Raw genomic sequence first — 21,276 nt, 5'->3', positions numbered from 1 at the left:
TTCTCCATTGCTTATGACCTCACTCAGATTGTTCATGAACCCACCCGTGTGCCCGACAATGACGGCCAGTATGCGAGTCTACTAGACCTTTTTCTCACAACTTGCCCTGAACTATGTTCAGTTTCTGTTCCGTCTCCTCTTCGACCACTAAATGAAATGTAATAAGTCCCCAGACATACCTCTCCATCGTACAGTATATCGATACACTAAGGCTGACTGGGATAGCTTCCGTACATTTATATCTGATCTACCTCTGCATTCTATGTTTAGAAAGGATGTGTTCCAGCAAAAACCTAACAGCCAGCCATGGTTCTCTCCAGAATGTGCTGCTGCCATTGCGCACAGAAATCACTTTTTCCACTGCTTCCAGCGTAATAGATGCATGGAAACTAAAGCCGCTTTCAGGACTGCCAACAACTATTGTAAGAAAGTAATAAAGAATGCAAGAGAGTTGTATGCTCAATCCGTCAAGTCCAAAGTATCTGAGCAGCGGCTTGGTTCCCATCAGTTTTGGCAAATAGCAAACAGAATCCTGAACAGAAGCGTGTGCTCTATCCCAACTATCATCAATGGATCTGAGGTAATCTCGTCAGCATCAGACAAAGCCAAACTCTTTGCCAAGAACTTTGCAGCTAATTCTACACTTTGCGACCAAAGCTGCTAACCCCCAATATTTCCTCTTGTATCAGAAAACACACTATGTGATATACATATATCTGTACGTGATGCTGCCAAGCTAATCAAAAACCTTGATTCCAGTAAAGCAACTGGCCCTGACGGTATTCCAATTATAGTACTCAAAAAACTTCAACCAGAACTAGCGCCCATACTTACAAAACTGTTTAAACGTTGTCTTAAGGAGAATAGCTTCCCATCACACTGGAAAATCTCATCAGTATGCCCTGTATTTAAGAATTCAGGTGATTGCTCATCCCCCTCTCAGTACAGGCCAATAAGTCTCCTGCACATCATAAGTTGCTGGAATCTGTGTTAAATAGAGAAGTAATCAACCATCTCAACAAGAATTACCCTCTTAGTGACACTCAATATGGTTTCCGTTCTGCTAGATCTACAGCAGATGTGCTTACAGTTATATCTCATAGAATTAGCAAATCTCTCGACGGAGGCAACCTCTCCAGAGCAATTGCTCTTGACATATCTAAGGCCTTTGATAGGATATGGCATAAAGGTTTACTTCATAAGATCTCTAGCTATGGTATTGCTGGAAATGTCTTCTCAATTATTAAATCATTTCTTTCTGATAGGTTCATAAGAGTAGTAGTTGAGGGGCAAAAATCAGAAGCTCACAGTATTAATACTGGTGTCCCTCAGGGGTCCATCTTGGGCCCAACTCTTTTCCTGATCTACATTAATGATCTTCCAAATCACATCCTTACATCATTTGTAGACATTTATGCTGATGACACTACCATTTATGGTAGCACATCTAAGACAGTAAACGACCAAGTTCTCTCTGATTCTCTCTCCTCTGATCTTGAGCACGTGGTACAATGGGGAAAGGAGTGGCTGGTTACTTTTAATGCATCTAAAACCAAGCTTCTCTCATCATCAACATTCTGATCTACATCTGGCATCAATTGAAATGAATGGCTCTCGTCTTCAAGAGGCCTCAAGTTTTGACAAGCTTCTGGGCTTGACAATTACTCCTGATCTTAAATGGAACACGTACATCAAATCTGTTGCCAGGGCCACTGGAAAAATGGTGGGATCTTTCTATCGATCCAGTAGATATCTCACTGCTGATGCAATTCTCTATCTATATAAGAGCTAGGTACGTCCAAGGATGGAATACTGTTGCCACATCTGGGCAGGAGCTGCTAGAAAGAACTTGTCCTGCCTTGATAGAGTTCAAAATAGACTTTGTAGCCTCGTAGGAGATGTCCTTTTCTCTTTCCTGCAACCTCTATCTCAGAGAGGAGATGTTGCGAGCTTGTCTCTGATGTATCATTATTTTCATGGAAAGTGTTCGACTGAGCTTCAGTCTATGGTCCCCCCTTGCCAAACTTTTACAAGAAACACTCATCTAGCTGAAAACACTATCAATAATTCCCCCCCACTCTTTATCTGTGCCTAAACCTAAACGTAGATTCCATGAACAAAGCTTCTTTCTTAGAACTGCACGCCTGTGGAATTGTCTTCCGTTTTCCTGCTTTCCAGCTGACTACAATATGGTTGTCTTCAAGTCTAACGTAAATAAGTTCTTGATGAGCCGTTCCATATAAGTTAACAAACTCACTGAATTTTCATTACTAATGATTACTATATTGTCCAATTTCTACTGTACACTCTTTAACCCTTATCCTTGAGTGGCCTCTTGGCCTTGATAATGTGGTGATGCCTGTGTAAAAAAAAAAAAAAAAAAAAGAAAAAGAAAAAAGAATAACTACATACTTAACAGACAGAGAGTGTGAATTCGTTATGAATGCACCAAGCTCAAGCCATGCCAGAGGCATATGGGAACGACAAATCAGGACAGTAAGAAACGTTCTAGACTCGGTTCTCAGATGAATTTATCAAGATCTGTATATCAGAAAGCGTTGGCGACGGGTGCAATACTTGGTTGAACAGTTCTGGAGTCGGTGAAGGAAGGAATATCTTGCCAACATCACTCTTCGGCAGCGGTGGCACACTCCAAGGCGAAATATGCAAGCTGGTGATGTGGTGGTTGTCAAGGAAGAAGAAGTCCCTCGGAATGAATGGCGACTAGCTAGTCCTCAAAGCATACGATGATGACGATGTCCTTGTACAAAGAGTCAAACTCCAGATGGGAGAGCGAAGAACACAGAAACAAGAAGAACGTTCGATTAGCCCATCTATTGTTGAACGACCCATACAAAAGTTGGTCACTTTTGTGGAAAACAGCTAGAGAATTCCGTGAGGGTGATGGCAACACTGTGGAAATCGCCACTGTTATCTAAGACATTATTGAGAAATCACAATGGCGATTTGGAGAGAGTGTAACTGCCGGCAGCTACTGCTCAGGGGCGAGCCACATTCAAAAAATAAAATGTGAACGGTAATTCAAATAATAAAAAGGGGGGGGGGGGTCCTTCCTTGAAAAAATATCACTTATTATTTTGTTTTTGCTTCTTAGTTGAAACATAGGTTAGAAATGAGTTGAACAAGCCGTGTTTTAAATTAAATGGCCACGTAACCAACCTGCTTTCTGCGGGATCGGTCTGGGAGGAGAAGACGCAATCCTTAATGGCGGACACAATGGCGACTGGGCGAATGGGAGGAGACCACGAAGTTTAAATTGCACACCGCCAGGCAGGCGATCTAGGGTAAATACTCTCTTTATAATTATTATCAATGAACAATGTAAGAATTTAATCGATTTCTCTTTTAATTTTCCTTGTGTATTGTTCAAACATCGTTACTTCTCTTCTTCGATCGTTGTCTGATTCTCTTGTTTGTTTCTGCTCTCTTTTGCGACAGTTTTCACGGTGAATTACGGATGTTAATTGCGAAATAAAATTCCTTATCACATCAGTATGAAAGCCTTGTCCTTTTTTTACCCACGGTCGGGTACAGTTACATCACTTGATCCTCTTCTATTTTATTCGCTCCATTTGAGGAGTTGATAAGACAGGTCGGCTATTACATGTCTTTTTATTTTCAAACCATCTTTTCTGATTTTACTCACTAACTGAGTTTTCCAATTTGACTACATTTCTAATGCCCCTATAATAATAAACTTATTTACTTGTATGACAACCTTTTTCGGAAGAAAAATAGAACATGACAAGTCACTTAGTAAATCAATGAATAAATTAATTAATTTTTGTTATAAAGATTTTTTCTTCTCCATAACAAAAATTAATTTATTCATCAATTTACTAAGTGACTTGTCATGTAATATTTATCTTCCGAAAAAGGTTTTCATATCTGGTTGTCATACAAGTAAATAAGTTTATTATTATTGTAATATTATAAACAGTTGCATTTTAAAAATCTTTGGATTTGAACTGATTGTTTTATCATGTATGATTTTGTTTTTGATTATACGTGTAAGCAGTAATGTACCAGTTAGGAAGTAGAGCATGAATGAAAATTTAACATTAGCTAACCATTCAGTATAGGGTGAAGTGGGGGTCAGTGAGAGGACGTTTGAGCGAACTGCCCCGGGGTTTATGTTTACTCTAGCCACGCCATTGGTTAGTCAGTACACCCTTAGTGTTATAAGCAGTACAATTGGTATCTTTCTCAACTGTGCCTCTGAAACAAAAATGTAGTAGGCAAAAAAAATAAATGTTCTGTCAGCAGCAGTACAACTTCAAAATAGTCAATATCACCCATCTCCAGAAGAGAGGGAATTCCTGTCCGTGATAACCGTGGTAAAAGAAGACACACTCCAATAGCTAGAAACACCCACACACACAATTTGCAGGACACTCCGACTCGTCTCTAGCCTCCTGCTTTTATAGTGGCCGGGAATTATCCATTTGCATAATCACATGAGAAAGAAACGTGATTTTCCGAGAGTTGCATGGGGTAAACGCTAATAAAAACCCCCGGACGCCATCTTGGAATTCTCTTTTCCCCCCAACCGGTGACACAACAGACGTACCCGAGGTAAGCTCTTTTTCCCCTCATTTTAGTTATTGCTACTTCTGCTACACTCCCCCCTGATCTCATGATCACAAATGGGGCAGTCGTCTCTGTCTGGTACTTCTCCGAAGAACCGCAGGCAGCACTTCCTCCCTGCCATCCTCCTCATCGCCATTATTGCCACCAGTCTGCTCCATAGGCGGTGTTTCACAATCAGGGCAGGGGGGCAGTATTCGTCTCTGTCGGGTACTCCTTCGTAAAGGCAAGACGGGTGGTACTTCCTCCGCTTCTTCAGTATGTACATTATATGGCTCAAAATCCTCTCCGTTGTCCTGCATCATACTCTCTGTCTTTTCAGAAGACATCATACTGTCTGAGTCTCCCTCTTCCTCCGATGTAACAACATAATGGCGAGGGCGCAAATCCTTCACGTGACGAGGCACACCGTCCACCAAAATCGACTGAGGGCTGATCACCTTGGTCACTTCACCCTTGCCGAACCTCGTGGTACATTGATTTTGCGGTCTTTTGACCCATACGCGATCTCCAATCTGGTAAAAGCTGTTCTTGGGACCTGGGGACGCAGTTGCGAGATTGGTCTCCTTTACTCGAACTTCGTATTGATAAATCCTGTTGGCAGGCGCAGTGGAGGGAGATGTGTCGTCTCTTGGTGTGATGTTATACCAGTAGACAGCCTCCTGTATGGGACAACACATTCTAGCCGCTATTCGTTTCACTGTACGGTGACATCGCTCCGCTATGCCATTCCCGGCTGGAGCGTATGCACAACGGAATCGCAAGTGAACTCCCCATTTACATGCAAATGCTTGGAACATATTTGCAGAAAGCTGTGTCATTGTCTAAAAGGAGTTCATGCGGCGCGCCACGCTCGAGGAACACTGCCTCCAACTGATGAATCACGCTTGCCGAGTCCTGCCTTGCCAATTTCCTCCAAATGGAGAAACGCGATGGACCACAGTCTGTTAAAGTTAAAAAATGGAAGGTGCCATAATGCGTGATATCCATTCCAATTCTCTGCCAATTCTCGTTAACTTCCAGCTTTCCCTTTTTCCACCTGACTGGCGCTGGGTCAATGGACTGACATTCCTCGCATTTCTGTATGACCGTTCTGACAGTTGCTTTTGTCGTGGTTGGACATCTTCTCCTGACAAAGTAGGTAGTGCGTCGCACCCCCGGATGTCCACTATCTTTGTGAATAGCCATGATTTGACTCTCATCCAGCTCGTCTATGTGGACCACGCCTATCACTGGGTCAAGACCATTTTTCTTTTTCATTGCCTCAAACCACCGCTGTGGCACTCGTGTCAGTCGGTCAGCAATGTTTCGTGCTGATGGAACCAGCGTCACATCCACTGTCAGCCCGTACTCTTTCACGAGCTCCTTAAGAGTGCTTAATCGCCTCCTAATAAGCATCTCGCTTGCTGCTTTGGTGCGTACTCGCGCCTTTCCAGTTAGCGTGTCCGAGACCCAATGGTATACGCAAACAGAATCTGTCTTTATGTGTAGCACCTTGCTCTGCCACTGGAGAGCCAAATTGATGCCTTTCAATACGGCATCCAGTTCAGCCAAGTTGATATGTTGAGAGTCATCTTCAGGTCGCAGCCAACATGCATCTTCCAACACAGTTTCACACATCTCCAAGGCTGCCCCAATTGCTAGGGAGCTAGCATCGAGCCATACATTCAGCTCTTTGCCGTCCACACACCAATTTCCCTGTGTCGGATCGTTCTGCTGCGCAGATTTTAAGGTTTCGAACATCATACGATATAGTACGGCGTCCCTTGCTTCATCACCCCAGCCCTTCGTTACCGAACTTACTCTCCTTCTGAGTATTCCGCAAGCCACACGAAGCTAACCGCACACCGGAAAGTGCCCGACAAGTCGACCACACAGGGAAAAGATTGTTCGTCGCGTAACAATACTGGGAGCCTCCGGAATTGCATTTCCTCGCTTCCACCGCAGTTCATTGCATTCCATCCTGACTGCCAATCCCAGCACCCGTGCACCGTCCTTCAACTGCTCCGGGTTCTTGCACTCCAACCCGAACTGCGCGAGGTGTTCTCTCACACGGGTCGCGGGCACCACGTCTTCATTGACAAAAATGTCATCAATGTAAGCAGATGCTGCGCGGCTTATAACTTCTTCCTGAGATAGTACTTCTGTGGCACTATTTCATTGTGCCACTGTTTCTAACACACTCTGCAGCATGAATGGGTGGTAAATTGTCCATGAGCGTAGAGATACAAAGAAATCCCTTCCCATAATTCCCTTGCTATCTTTCTGTCTCTTTCCTGAATGGCCACCATGATGTGAGGACGCATAGCCTGTTTCTCCGTAAATGAGGGGGGCACCCCCTCCCTCAACACTAGTTAGGGTAGGTTAGTTAGCTTCGAAAAGCCTATCATCCAGTTTTAATTGTAAAAATTAATTGTAATATGTACTGTAATATATATTTCGTAAAATAAAATAGTTAGTTATACCTTATGTATATTACAATTGTGTCGCGTGTCATTTTTCTTGTGTCTGCCATGAATGCCTTCATAAATTTCTGAAGTCGAAAAGCGGCCCTGAGGACAAAGAGATGAAGATTCCCACCAGAATGCCACCAGGGTGAAGAGATCATCTTGAGAAAAGAAAGGAGCCACACCCAGATCCAACATCTCAGGTATGATTTTCTTCTTGCTACACAGACCGTATGACTGGCCCATCTTCATATCTTCATGAGACCGCTTTAAGACATTTATTATAACACGTCTGTCGGTCACACCTCAGTGACCGGCTGATAGTGGTATACTTCGCTGACAATTACTCTCATTATCAAGGGAGCATCATTCAAACCAAACCCCAGACGGGTCAGACAGTATTTTTTTCTATCGATTTCCACAGTCTGGTTTGGCCACAGTGTCTCATGGACCCGGACTTGTAGGTATGCTCTTCTGAGGTCCAGTAGAGACACGTTAGCACCTTTTTGTCTCCAGTCACGCAGCTTAGCCGCACAAACATCTGCGTTGGCCGTAAATGCGTCTACGTAATGATTTAGCTCCCGGTAGTCCATCACCGGGCGCACTTTGGCTTTGTTCTGCTGTATCACAGCCATCAGGGGAATTAGACCTTTGGGGGGTCCCAATTTATCCTCTGGGTATGGCACAAGCCAACCATTATCTATTCAGGTGTGGAGCTCCTGCGTGTATTCTTCACAAATTTCTGCTGGCACTGGGTACTCTGACACTCGATTATGCAGCCTTTCAGGGGGGTGGTTCACAGACCATTTCCACGATGCGGTCCACGTTCGGTTTTGATGATCCTGTAGGCTTGACAACGACACCTCCTAGAGCTTTTATGGCGTCGATCCCTAGAAGCAAGTCAAATCCCAGTGGCTTGCCATGCACCGCCAACACATCGACTCTGGCAGACACACCTTCATCAGTGGATACAGAGACCGTTCCAACACCGCAGCACGCATGGGACATTCCACCAATTGTGTTGACATTTACGTTTGTTTTTCTCCAAGACCGGCACCGGTCTGCATGTAAAATTGTCCTGGAGCATCCTGTGTCAATAAGCGCCAAACATCGCGTCCCGTCAACATGGATGCTTATCACCGGGAGCGTCGTGTTCACATCTTGGTTGGGAAGGAGACTGGTGCTTATGCGTCCTCCCCTTGCTCGTTTCCCGAGCAGTTCCGAGCCCAGTGTCCACTCTCACCGCAACGGTAACACCGTGTTCCACGTTTTCGACAGTCCCTTGCAAGGTGGCCTTTAACATTGCATTTGAAACAGGTCACGTTAACAGGATTATTCTGGGCCCTGTTGTTGGGTGAGCGTGTGGCCGCAACCACATCCTGCTTTTGTTCGCCAGTCGTCGTCAAAATTCTCGCTCTCGACATTAGCTCCCCCATGGTCAGGGCTTTGATGTTCGGCACCTGTTGAAGAGCAATTGAGATGGTGTCAGGGAATCTAGTGACAAAAATTAATTTTGTGAGTCTCTCTTAGCTTTCTCCTGTGAATCCGGCGAATCCAACCAACTGCCTGATTTTGTTGGCGTACACATCCACACGTTCACCAGCCCATCTAACCATAGTTATTTTTCTATATGCTGCAAACGCGTCATCAGTAAATGCCTCCTTCAATCGAGCCTCAATCTGGTCTATTTTCTTTTGATCGTCCTCCTCCATTTCCATATAGAGGGCCAGCGCATCGCCTTCCAGGTATAAAGGTAGCAGATTCGCTACGTCATCCACCTGCTGAAGTTGTGCGACAAGTCTCACTTTTTTCAGCCACGCTACAACGTCTCCCTCGCCAGATAATATCACTGCTTATCCGCACCTTCGCCATATTCGGGCCAAAATAGCTTGAAACAAAAATGTAGTAGGCAAAAAAAATAAATGTTCTGTCAGCAACAGTACAACTTCAAAATAGTCAATATCGCCCACCTCCAGAAGAGAGGGAATTCCTGTCCATGATAACCGTGGTAAAAGAAGACACACTCCAATAGCTAGAAACACCCACACACACAATTTGCAGGACACTCCGACTCGTCTCTAGCCTCCTGCTTTTATAGTGGCCGGGAATTATCCATTTGCATAATCACATGAGAAAGAAACGTGATTTTCCGAGAGTTGCATGGGGTAAACGCTAATAAAAACCCCCGGACGCCATCTTGGAATTCTCTTTTCCCCCTAACCGATGACACAACAAACGTACCCGAGGTAAGCTCTTTTCCCCCTCATTTTAGTTATTGCTACTTCTGCTACAGCCTCACACATAATAATGCATGACAAGTTGGGGGTGGGGCAGAATTTAGGACTGATGAATTCATGGAAGTTCATTAATCAGCCACTTCTGGGTTTTCCCAGGGGAGTAATAGAGCTGAGTTCTTCTGCCACACATACAGCCTTTACTCACTGTTTACCAACAATAGACAATAAAAGTAATACGATAGCATCTGAATTGAGTCTAACTCCCTTTTTGACGATGTGGGTAGCATAATATGGTCTTAGAAACACTCAAAAACTATCACCATTGTAGGAAACTTGGTGTTCATGACACTGATGCTTTCTCCACAAAATAGACTGTTCTTCTGCATTTTTTGGCAAAAATATATGCATGCTTATACGTAAACAATGGCCACCACTTATAACAAAGAATTACATTGCTTAATATCCGGAAAACTATCTATTTGCAGAAAATTTAAATGCAATATTCGTTTTCAGAACACCCGAAAACTCCTCAAAAACAAGCTTTTTAAGGTAGGTTTTATGTTGGTCTACCAAGGCCACAATTACCCATTTTACACTGACCGACTCCTAACAAAAAGTGGGTGCTTCTTTTACATTACATTAATATAGAAAAGTGATCCCCCAGGCTTATTTAAGAGTGAGAAGATCCTGCACCTTTACCTTTTTTTTTGTATTCATGCGCTCACACGGTGGTGGTAACGGTAAATATGTAGTTTAGTGACGTAAATTATTTGACAAAAAAAATATAAAAACTATATATTTTTATATAAAACACATTATTAGACCCAAAGACTACAAAAAAAATTCATTTTTATTATTTTTTTTCATTATTTCGCCGGATTGTTTTTAAAATTTGGCCTTTCCAAGGGTTGACAGATTGGCCTTTTTAAGGCCAAATTTGGCCTTCTTTACGCTCTTTAGTTACAAAAAAAATATGGCGGCCAAAAACACAGATCATGAAAGAGCATAAAAAAGGTCAAACCTTAGAAAGGCCAAATTTTTACAGCAATATAGTGGCCTCAAATGTACATTTAGTCGTAAAAAAAAAATGATGAAAATATAATAAAAATGAAATTTTTGTCTGGTTTTATTTCAGCCCTTGGGTCTAATAATGTGTTTTTTATAAAAATAGTTTTTATAATTTTTTGTCTATCGAATAATTTACGCCGCTTAAACTACACATTTACCAAAAAGTTATTCAGATAGGTAGATATTTTGGTACTAGTGCACTTAATGATCCGTGCTAAAATAATGTTATTATTTAAAAAGCCATTCTTAACATGGGGAGGGTGTTTTTTTAATTAGAACTTCAAGGTAAATTTTTGTTCAATATGTGTATTTAAATTTTTTAAAAATAAATATTTTTTACTTATTTGAACTCTTATGTTTCAGAATAAATAGAAATTTCGATAGATTTAAATATATTGTGTTCGAATTTCAAAAAAATAAATATGGGGAGGAGGACACGCACCAAAAAATATTTCCCCTCGTATATTTTACGAAAACTGCATTTTATATGTAATTTCATTCTAAAATGGATAAGTATCGAAAATTTCACGAAAATCTGACCATTAGTTGATTTTTGCTAGATTTATTAAATACGGGTATGTTTTCATGTTCGGAATGTCTACTACATGGGAACGTTATTTTAAAGCGCCAATTATGTAAACACGATTTTGTCTCTCAATTTCATTATTTTCGTTTGATGAAAAAAATTTTTTTGAATTATTACTGGATTTATTTTGCCCTTCTTTTAAATGGTACAAAAGTTATGCTGATAATATTGATTTATAATAAAGTTACATCGTGTTACATATAGGGTGGTGTAATTCTGTGGTGACTTTTGGCAGTCCCTACGGATCATTAAATCCCGCAAATTCACAGCAAAATAAGCATATTTTCCAAGATATAATTTGGGATACTGAAATAATCAGTAGAACAATGAAAGAATGTTAAATGAAAAAAAAAAAAAAAAAAATGATTACACGATTACTGTAGCCGAGTTCTGGAAATTGCTGAAACAGTTTATGAAAAAGAAACAAGATAGCGAAGTTAATCAACGAACTTAAAATATAAAAATGTTAAGTAACAAAATAAGGGTACTCATGCAGAGAGTGATCCGTGCTGAAATAACTTTTTTATTTAAAAAGCCATTCTTAACATGGGAGGGGAGGGTGTTGTGTATCTATTCTGTACTTTAACCTTACAATTGAATAAAAAACATAAAACTTTAATTAAACATGGAAATACGATTTAAAAAATAGCGCGGATCACTCTCTGCATTAGCACCCAAAAATTAAATAAACGGTACTTGTCAAGACATTCAAAAATGAAAATATCGAAAAAAAGCTTATATTGTACATATCCGTTTTGGACTGAAGATCTCTGAAAAAAATTTCATTTAATTTGATAGAGTAGTTTTTTTTTCGGAAAAACATGTTCTGATGAGAACGCGTTGAAGTCAGCCATTTTGAAATTTGCTGAACATTGATGCAATTCTCTATCTATATAAAAGCCAAGTACGTCCAAGGATGGAGTACTGCTGCCACATCTGGGCAGGAGCTGCTAAAAACAGCCTATTCTGCCTTGACAGTGTACAAAATAGATTTCGTGGCTTGGTGGAGGATGCCCTTTTCTCTTCCCTTCAGCCTCTTTCCCACAGAAGAGACGTAGCGAGCCTATCTTTGTTCTATCATTATTTCCATGGCAAGTGCTCATCTGAGCTCCATTCTCTGGTCCCCCCCTCGCCAATCTTTTTCAAAAAACACCCGACTAGCTGAAACCACCATCAATAATTCCCCCTCCTCCCGAATTGATCCGTGCCTAAATCAAAACATAGATTCCATGAACAAAGCTTCTTTCTTAGAACTGCACGCTTGTGGAACTCTGTTCGGCTTGCCTGTTTCCCTCCCGACTTCAACCTGGATGTCTTCAAGTCCAACACAAACAAATTCCTGATGAACCGCCCCCTTAAGTAATGACACCTTATCAATTCTCCAATACTATTACTACACTATCCCATTGATTACTGTACACACAATAACCCTTATCCCCCAGTGTCCATTGGGCTTTGATAAGTAGTGACCTAGGTGTGTCAGAAATTTCGTGAAAAATAGTGAATAATTCCACCCCGTCTTTCCAAGCTTATAACTCCTCGAAAAATGTAATTCAAGCCCTAATTTTTTTTTTCAATTAAAAGGAGCAAGGACCAAGGTTTCATTAAAAAAAATAAAAATAAAAATTAAAAAAAAAAACGTTTTTTTTTAAAAAGATTTTAAACTTCGGACTTTACAGGTAAATTTCTAAAAAACACTACTTCTTTTTTGTTTTAAATTTGAATATATTATTTATTGACCTTTTCTCTTCAATTTGTGATATATAACACTTTGGTGAGTAAATTAATTATTTACTTTTTAATAGACATTTCAAAATGGGAGGCGTGAATTATTCGACCCCCGTCTTTCCAAGCTTATAACTACTCGAAAAATGTAATTCAAACCCTAATTTTTTTTTTTTTTCAATTAAAGGAGCAAGGACCAAGGTTTCATTAAAAAACAAAAAAAAGAAACAAAAGAAAAAACAAACAACGTGGTTTAAAAAAAAAAAAAGGTTTTAAACTTCGAACTTTACAGGTAAATTTCTAAAAACACTACTTTTGTTTTAAATTTGAATATATTATTTATTGACCTTTTCTCTTCAATTTGTGATATATAACACTTTGGTGAGTAAATTAATTATTTACTTTTTAATAGACACTTGAAAATGGGGGCGTGAATTTAAAAAAAAAAAAAAAACGTTTGTCTAAAATATTATATTCGGTTTATTGGAAAGAACATAAACTTTCACATTGACCCTGAAAATATCGTAAAAATAGAAGCAATAGAAAAATTTTGATAGATTTTTAAAGTTTAAAAATTGAAAAATATTGAGTTCGTAAAATTCATTACTGTTTTTTTAAAAAAATATTTCTATTACTTTTAAAACAACTGTAATAGTTTATTTTGGAAGTATAATCCATAAAGAAAATAAACAACCCACTTTTAAAAGAGAAATTACGAGTTTTTTATATTTTATTCGCAGTTTCGTGTTAGGGGTGTAGTGACCTCCATGTAAAAAAAAAAAAAACATGCCACGGGGAGATAACTCCAGTTAAAGCGCCGATACTCCCTTCCCATTTTTAATTCTAGCTTTTCTTCTTAAAAATCGAACCTTTTGCTTGGTATCACAACATTTTTTTTTTTTTTTTTTACAGCGAAAAAACAAACGGTAAATTTATACAAACACCGTGACAGCGAATTAACCCTAACCCTAACGCTGTCACGGTGTTTGTATAATAATACCAAACAAACTACTTGATGAAATTAAGTGAATTTTTTTATTCGGAGAACTTCGTTCCATAACAGATACATACAATATAACTTTTTTTTCGATGTTTTCATTTTTTAATGTCTTGACTAAATAAACTGTACAAGTTTTAAATAAACTTGTTAACGAAAATAACCAAACTATTTTGAAGGATATTTTAAAATATTTAAACTGTCATTTAATTTTTTTTTTTTTTTTTTGGTGCTAATGCAGTGAATGCACTTACTGATCCGCGCTATTTTTTTAAATCGTATTTCCAAGTTTAATTAAAGTTTTATGTTTTTTTTTTATTATTATTATTCAAGAATTTAGGAAAACTCGTCCCGGGAAAACTCGTCTCGGGAAAACTCGTCTCGGGAAAACTGGTCCCCTTTCGCTAGGTAGGAAAACTGGTCCCTTATTGAATAAATGTCGATTGAAAACACATTTTATGATCGTTCTTGAAGGAGATATTGTTTTTTTAAAATAGACTATAACCCCCATAATATTTAAAAAAAAAAAATTTTTATTTGTTTAATGTTTTTTGGGGGGGTTTGTATTACTGTACACATAGATTCGAAAAAGTTGTCAAAAACAAATATATAACAAATAAATGTTATCAAAGGCAAGATAAGTTACTTTTCTACCAAACTGGATATAATTTCCGTGTTTTTATTCAATTTAACATGTTTATTCAGCTCAAAAAGCATACAGTGTTTACCGATGTATTGGAAAATTCAAAATGGCGCCCGACTCTCTCTTTAACACGGTAAGTTCGGGAAAAGGTGTTATAAATAATAAACTAGACAAAATACTATTAAAAATACACCGAATATATGTCAAGTTATTTCACGGTAACATATATTGAGCAAATTTCTAACAGTATTTTGTCTAGTTTATTATTTATTACACCTTTTTCCGAACTTACCGTGTTAAAGAGAGAGTCGGGCGCCATTTTAAATTTTCCAATACATCGGTAAACACTGTATGCTTTTCGAGCTGAATAAACATGTTAAATTGAATAAAAACACGAAAATTATATCCAGTTTGGTAGAAAAGTAACTTATCTTGCCTTTGATAACATTTATTTGTTATATATTTGTTTTTTGACAACTTTTTCGAATAGTACCATTTTTTTTAATTATGTGACAAATTTCAAATTTTTAAAATAATTTCTTGCTTTGTAGATTTGATTTAATTTTTGTTGAAAATTTTGTCAAAAAATTGTCGATTTTGATCGATAAAAAATGTAAATTCAATTGAAACCAATGTTCTACATTTTTTTTTTTTTTAATTAAAACACCACCTAAATGGTTTGTGTTATTGTAATAAATATTCTCTTAAATTCGTTACTGATTGATAATTTTAATTTGGTACTCATGCACTTATTGATCCGTGCTGAAATAATAACGTTATTATTTAAAAAGCCATTTTTAACATGGGAGGGGGGGGTACCTATTCTGTACCTTACAATTAAATTAAAAAAAAAAAAACATAAAACTTTAATTAAACTTGGAAATACGATTTAAAAAAATAGCGCGGATCAGTAAGCGCATTAGCACATTTAATTTAAATAAAAATGTTGGAAAGCAGAATTGATTTTTAGATTAAGATTTAAAATACAAACGAAATGGCGAGTGTATGAAATAAATTTTAAAATTATTTCACTAAAAATACTAAAAGTGTAAAAAATAAAACCGACGTAGATTTTGAATTTTTCCTTTATTTATTAATACTGAAAATTAAAGAGTTTTCATGAAACTTACCTTCTAAGTATTTATTAATTGTCGCTTCAAATAATTCTTTAATCTCCAGCAGACAACAAAAATGGCTAATTTTCCAAAGCTAAAAAAGAAAAAGAAGAAAAAAAAAGAAAAAGAAAAAGAAGAAAAAAAAAGAAAAAGAAAAAGAAGAAAAAAAAAGAAAAAGAAAAAGAAGAAAAAAAAAGAAAAAGAAAAAGAAGAAAAAAAAAGAAAAAGAAAATAGAAAAATTAATTTTGAAAAGTTTAATATATGATTCTTTTCCGAAATATTTGTGATGAAATCACAATTCTTTTTGTTGTTCGAAAAGTCAATGGATTGAAATGAGATAAAAACACATGACATGGGGCCATTAGCATTACATTTCTTGCTAAATTTAGCAAAAAAGAAAAAAAAAGACAAATGGATTAGAATTAATTTCTTGACAGCCATTTTGAAAATTGATACAAAAAACTTGAACATTGAAATCACACATACTGATATGTTAAGTTTCCTTTTTATGAGGATTGTTGGGGAGGTGTTCTATTGATTTGGATTTTTTTTTTTCTCATTGGTTTGTTTGTTGTTGTTTTTTTTTTTCTATTAAAAAATAAATTGGTTATCACTGATAATTTATCGATTTTACATAGCCATCTTGAACACTTTTAAAACAGTAAAGTGAAATCGGAAGCAATTAAAATTTACCAACAGTTGATTATTTTTATTGTGTAAAAGGTTCAATCCAAAATGTCCTAAAAAATATCCATGGGTGATTTGTTGAAGTCTTCTAAAAATGGAAAGGCGGGTAGTCTGAAGAGACGTTGAAATTTTCAAGTGACCTCTTGATCTTTAAAAGCTTACGCCCACCCTCCACATATTAAACCAGCCTTCACACAAGCGTGCACGCTGCACGGTAATAATAGCAACAACAATAAATGATGAAACCGTCGTCCTAAACAGTTTATTTGAAAATTCGAATAAAAATAGTGCATTTAGGATATATATATATATATATATATATATATATATATATATATATATATATATATATATATATATATATATATATGTATAAATATATATATATATATATATATAGAGAGAGAGAGAGAGAGAGAGAGAGAGAGAGAGACTAGTGTAACCCGGATATAAGAGAGGTGCAGGCCCCCCTGGGGTTAATTCTCTTAAATCCGGGGTTCTCATATATTCGGGTTTTGTCTATTTTGTTTAGTTAAGTATGGGAACACTTCATGTAATGCTTTTTACGAACAGAACACAAGTTTATTTAACAGTTATAGACATAAAAAACAGACAAGAATACATTTTCAATCAGTTTTCACAAATAATTCAGTCAAAAATTACTTTTTCTTAAAAGTCATTTTTTATTGTACAGAAATCTTTTTGCTAACATCATGAACAGTTTCATACAATCCATAAATCATTTTCAATGCACCATCAGGATTACTGCTTTTTGAACTTACACCTTCAGCATCATCATCTTCGTCAAAATCTTCATCATTCGATTTTATACCACATGTGATGTCCGCGTCAGTCAGTTCGCCATAACATTGTGTACTGTGGTCAAAGCTGATAAATTTGTCAAAATCTGTTTGTTCCATGCCCGATGGTGGAGAAACTTGATCATTTACATTGAGTATTTCTTCCACCAGCCTGTGATTCAATGAAAAAACCGGCCTTTTTAAAACAATTTTGAATTGTTGACAGTTTGATCATAAAAAGTTCTCATTTCATCATGTGCATTGCCTTCAAAATCGGGATCTGCTTGGCCACTTCAGACAGCAGCACTGGCGGTGTAGCATCCATCGCTGCGATTTACATTCAAACAATTTCCCGACAATAATACGCTTTGAATGAATGAATAATGTCTTCATCCAAAGGTTGAATGAGACTTTTGGTATTTGGTGGCATGAGTGACAATTTGATGTTTGACACATTTGTACCCGACAGTAAGTTATGACCTTGCCTTGTCCAAAAACAGAATAATCTCCCGATTTTGAGCAATCATTTTTTGAGCAATCATTTTTTGATCAAGCATTTTCATAACACCAGTAAACAGCTGATTAATCATCTAGCCTTTATGATTAGTAAAGAAAGAAAACAGCAGAGTTTTGACATTTTTAAAGCAGCGTGGTTTTGCCGACTTACCAACAACTACAGTTGCTTTTCACTGCCATTCATGTTTGTGAATTGAAGCATCATGAGTCTGTCTTTGGGAACTTTTGTCTCATTGGACTGTTCATTTTCAGCAAATTGCAAAAATCCAGACAGTATGGTTTTGTAGAAAAGTCCCATTTCATCACAGTTGCAAACATCTTTTGGATCAAATACATGAAAAAGTTGTGGCAAAACGTTTGTCACCCATTCATTAGCATTGATTCACCATGAAATTTTTTGAATGAAACGTTATTGGCCTGCTTCCATTGCTCGGCTCAAAATCAACTTCAAGATTTACGGCCAGTTGTGATGCTTTCTGCCTAATGACGTGATCAGTGACGGTAGTTCCATGCTTGCATAAACTATTGTGTAAGCGCTTTGCTAACGTCTTTGTGCATGAATTGGCACTTTCGTTTGCAATTATTGTTTCCATTCATTTGAATGCAAGATCTGAGATCATCTTCTTTCTTGAGAATTTTTGCTGTTGTTGAATAACCGATTCCGTACTTTTCAGCTGCAGTGGCCAGTTTGACTTTCTTCACTTTGACATTGTCGATCAGCTCCAACTGTTCAGAAAAGCTCAGAATTTTTTGTCGAGACGCTGACACCAACATCACTAATTGCAATGATCCTAAGCAAACGGTTTTTGTAGCAAAATAAACAAACAAACAAAAGTGTTGAAATTAACATTTTCTCGCTGTCAAATACCGTTTCATGAATTCAAAAAAATCCGTCGTTCTGTTTCTGACTGACATGCACAAAATCACTTCGAAAGAATCAAAAATCGTCTTGCCAATCAAAAAAAAATATGGGTTTTCAATATGCAAATTACAACGCGGTCAAATTTGAGCATATGTTGCCTTTTCATTCCTGATCAGTTGGATTTCAAGTTTGCGCCTTGCACACGCCACCCTTGGCCGCTTATTGTCACAAAACTTCTGACTCAATAGAACTCACTTCTGTTTGACTGATTTACGACATCAAACTGTCACTCAAAACGAACTCTCTTATATTGGGGAAGATGAGACCAGAGAAAATCTCTCTGATATTCAGGTTTCTTAAAAAAAAAAAAGAAAAAATGGACATTCAAAATTCGTTTAATACTGGAATTTGATGGATCTAATGCTGGGCCGTCTGTTGTTGAATAGGTTGAGAAGGCTGAGCATATTTGCAAATTGTGCAAAATAAAGGAGACAGCAGCAAAATAAAGGAGACAGCAACAGTCATTCTATTGATGTTAACTGTAGGGGCCTATACACTGTACCAGCAAGTTGGGAATGAACCTGACTAGGAAAAAATTAAGCAAACCTTATATACAGCATTTGGTACAGATCCTTTTGCTGCATGGCAACAGTTCACTACACGGTGACTACATCCCAATGAAATGGTAAACATTTACTTAACTGATTTACGGAAATTATCAGCACTGTTTGGTGGTGTCAATGACAAAATATTAAGCTGTGACTTTTTGGTGGGCTTAGTAGACTTTTATGAGCATCGTCATGTATTGACAGATTAACAACGGCGAGTTATTGGCCTAAACGTGGAACATCCTTAAGGAACCAGAACAAATTACAACAACAGCCAACACTAGTTGTACAGTATCTAAACCCTATGAAAACAATGTGAATTCTCTCCCAGCAAACACTAAGCATGAGAGACCTGTTTGCTATAAATGTGGAGGTCCTAACCATTTTGTTAAAGAGTGCCTGAGTCGAAGTGGTACGATGAATGTTTATCCATGAGCACACAGAACACTACAATGTTATCACTGAAATAAGTTGGGTAACATATCACAACTGTTCGGGAAACAAAGTCAGGGACAAGTTACTGTTGCTACCATTGTCCCTTGCCAAACAATGAATGCAGCATTGCTTGTTGTCAACATCAAAATTAATGCTCAGCACCTGTAGACATGGGATGTTCCCGGTCTATAGTTAGCGTAATTCACTGTCGTATATGGAGGAAGCAACAAGTGGAGGTCATGATCATTAATGGCTTATCCCAAGCATGGTGTGGTATAGGGACTGTCGCAATCTGCACAGCTGAAGTTGACGTCCATGAAGGTGACACAGCTGAAGTTGACATCCTGGTGATACAGGAAAAACCCCATGGATACGACTTATTACTTAGAATTGAAGCAATAAGAGCTCTAGGAGGTGTCATGATTACAGCAGCCGGAGGTATAAGGCTCGGTAGAGAGAAAGAAGTCTGTACAGCTATTTCTATTGAGGGAAAGGACTTCTCTCCTACATTTGATGACAAAAAAAGGGTCTGGACTGCGAGATAAAAATGGGCCATGATCAAATTGACGGATCAGTTATGCAATACCATTCTAGAGTATGCAGTTTCTACCAAGAATCAGGCTGCATATGAAGAACTTCAAATGTGGATTGATAACCGTTGGTTAATACCATACCTACAAAACGTTTAGGACCACCCAAAGGATTAATTCCGCTCATGGTGCAACTGACTAAACACAAAATTTGACCTGTGATAGATTATCGAGAATTGAATCAGCAGGTTGATGTCTTTACTGGGAATGCAGATGTGTGCGCTGCTAAACTACGAGAGTGGCGTCAGAAAGGGAGTAATGTAGCACTGTTGAATTTGAAGAGAGTCTACCTACAGATATGGGTCCATGAGTCAGTGTGGCCATTTCAGACAGTGATAATCAAGGGAAAACGATACTGTTTGATATGCTTAGGTTTTGACCTAAACATAACACTCTTAATAATGACATTAATATCATTAAAACTGTTTTGATGCAAGATGAGACGACAGTGAAAGCTACTTCAGCTTACATTGATGGCATCTACGTAAATGAAGACATAATGTCTGCAGATGTGGCTCGTGTTGGGCCTTGAGGTCCAAGAAGAATGTAATACTTTACAATGAAAGCGAGGGAGCCCAAATCGAGAGTTGTCAAGTGTGTTAACACAAGGCATCATGTTTTCTACTTGCAGCAAATTAGTAGGACATTAACCTGTCTGTGGATAGCTCTCAGTGGCAGCAGGAGTACTAAAAAGATCAGCAACTGCAATCACAAAAGAATGGAACAACATAGTCGATGATGAGTCTTTCCAGCAAATGATGGCCGAAACATTGATTAAAGTATGCAGAAACAACCCTGCCCGGGGAGAGTGGCATGTATCCAGATGCAAACTAAATGCATGGGTTGACATGAGTTCTTTGGCTACAGGCATAGTATTGGAACTCTTGGGTAATGTTGTAGATGATGTGTGCTGGCTTCGTCTGAAAAATGATGCCCAGCATATCAATTTGGAGGAACTTGATGCCACACTGAAAGGCCTTAATTTTGTGCTAAAAGGCCCACGTTGTACACCTCTACACTGACTCATTGTTGACTAACACCTTCACTGGAAAGGCACAAGTTATGACTAAAGCTGCAAGGGGAATGTTAATACAAAGGAGACCAGCGATAATAAAGCGCCTAGTTGACAAATACATTTGTAGTTGACAGTACCTTACTTTGATCGGAACAGAATTTGGCTGATAAGCTGACTCGAGTACCAAACAGATGGATTGGTATAATGAGGCAGGGATCTAAACTGACATGCACAGGATTAATGGATCAATTAACACCAGATTAGATCCATGAAATACATCAGAAGAGTGGACATTCTTGAATTCGACAAACCACATATTTTGTCCGAAGAGTGTGT

General features: G+C 38.0%; 1 protein-coding gene across 1 annotated transcript in view; it reads right to left on the bottom strand.

Moving 5' to 3' along the window:
* LOC145291327 (uncharacterized) overlaps nt 1–16,288 on the bottom strand; it is a 222,039-nt gene extending 205,751 nt beyond the window's left edge. Inside the window, exons 1-2 of the mRNA XM_080137081.1 lie at nt 16,121–16,288; nt 15,442–15,520 (exon numbers count right to left, since the gene is read on the bottom strand). The gene's annotated coding sequence lies outside the window, so the exon portion shown is untranslated. The remainder of the gene's footprint in view (nt 1–15,441; nt 15,521–16,120) is intronic.
* Between the last annotated feature and the right edge of the window lie 4,988 nt (nt 16,289–21,276).

The sequence above is a fragment of the Euprymna scolopes genome, chromosome 12 (assembly GCF_053919585.1).
Source record: "Euprymna scolopes isolate OS-2025 chromosome 12, ASM5391958v1, whole genome shotgun sequence".
Taxonomy (NCBI): Eukaryota; Metazoa; Mollusca; class Cephalopoda; order Sepiida; family Sepiolidae; genus Euprymna; species Euprymna scolopes.
The sequence above is the reverse complement of the archived record's forward strand: the minus strand, read 5'-3'. Positions and strand labels throughout refer to the sequence as shown.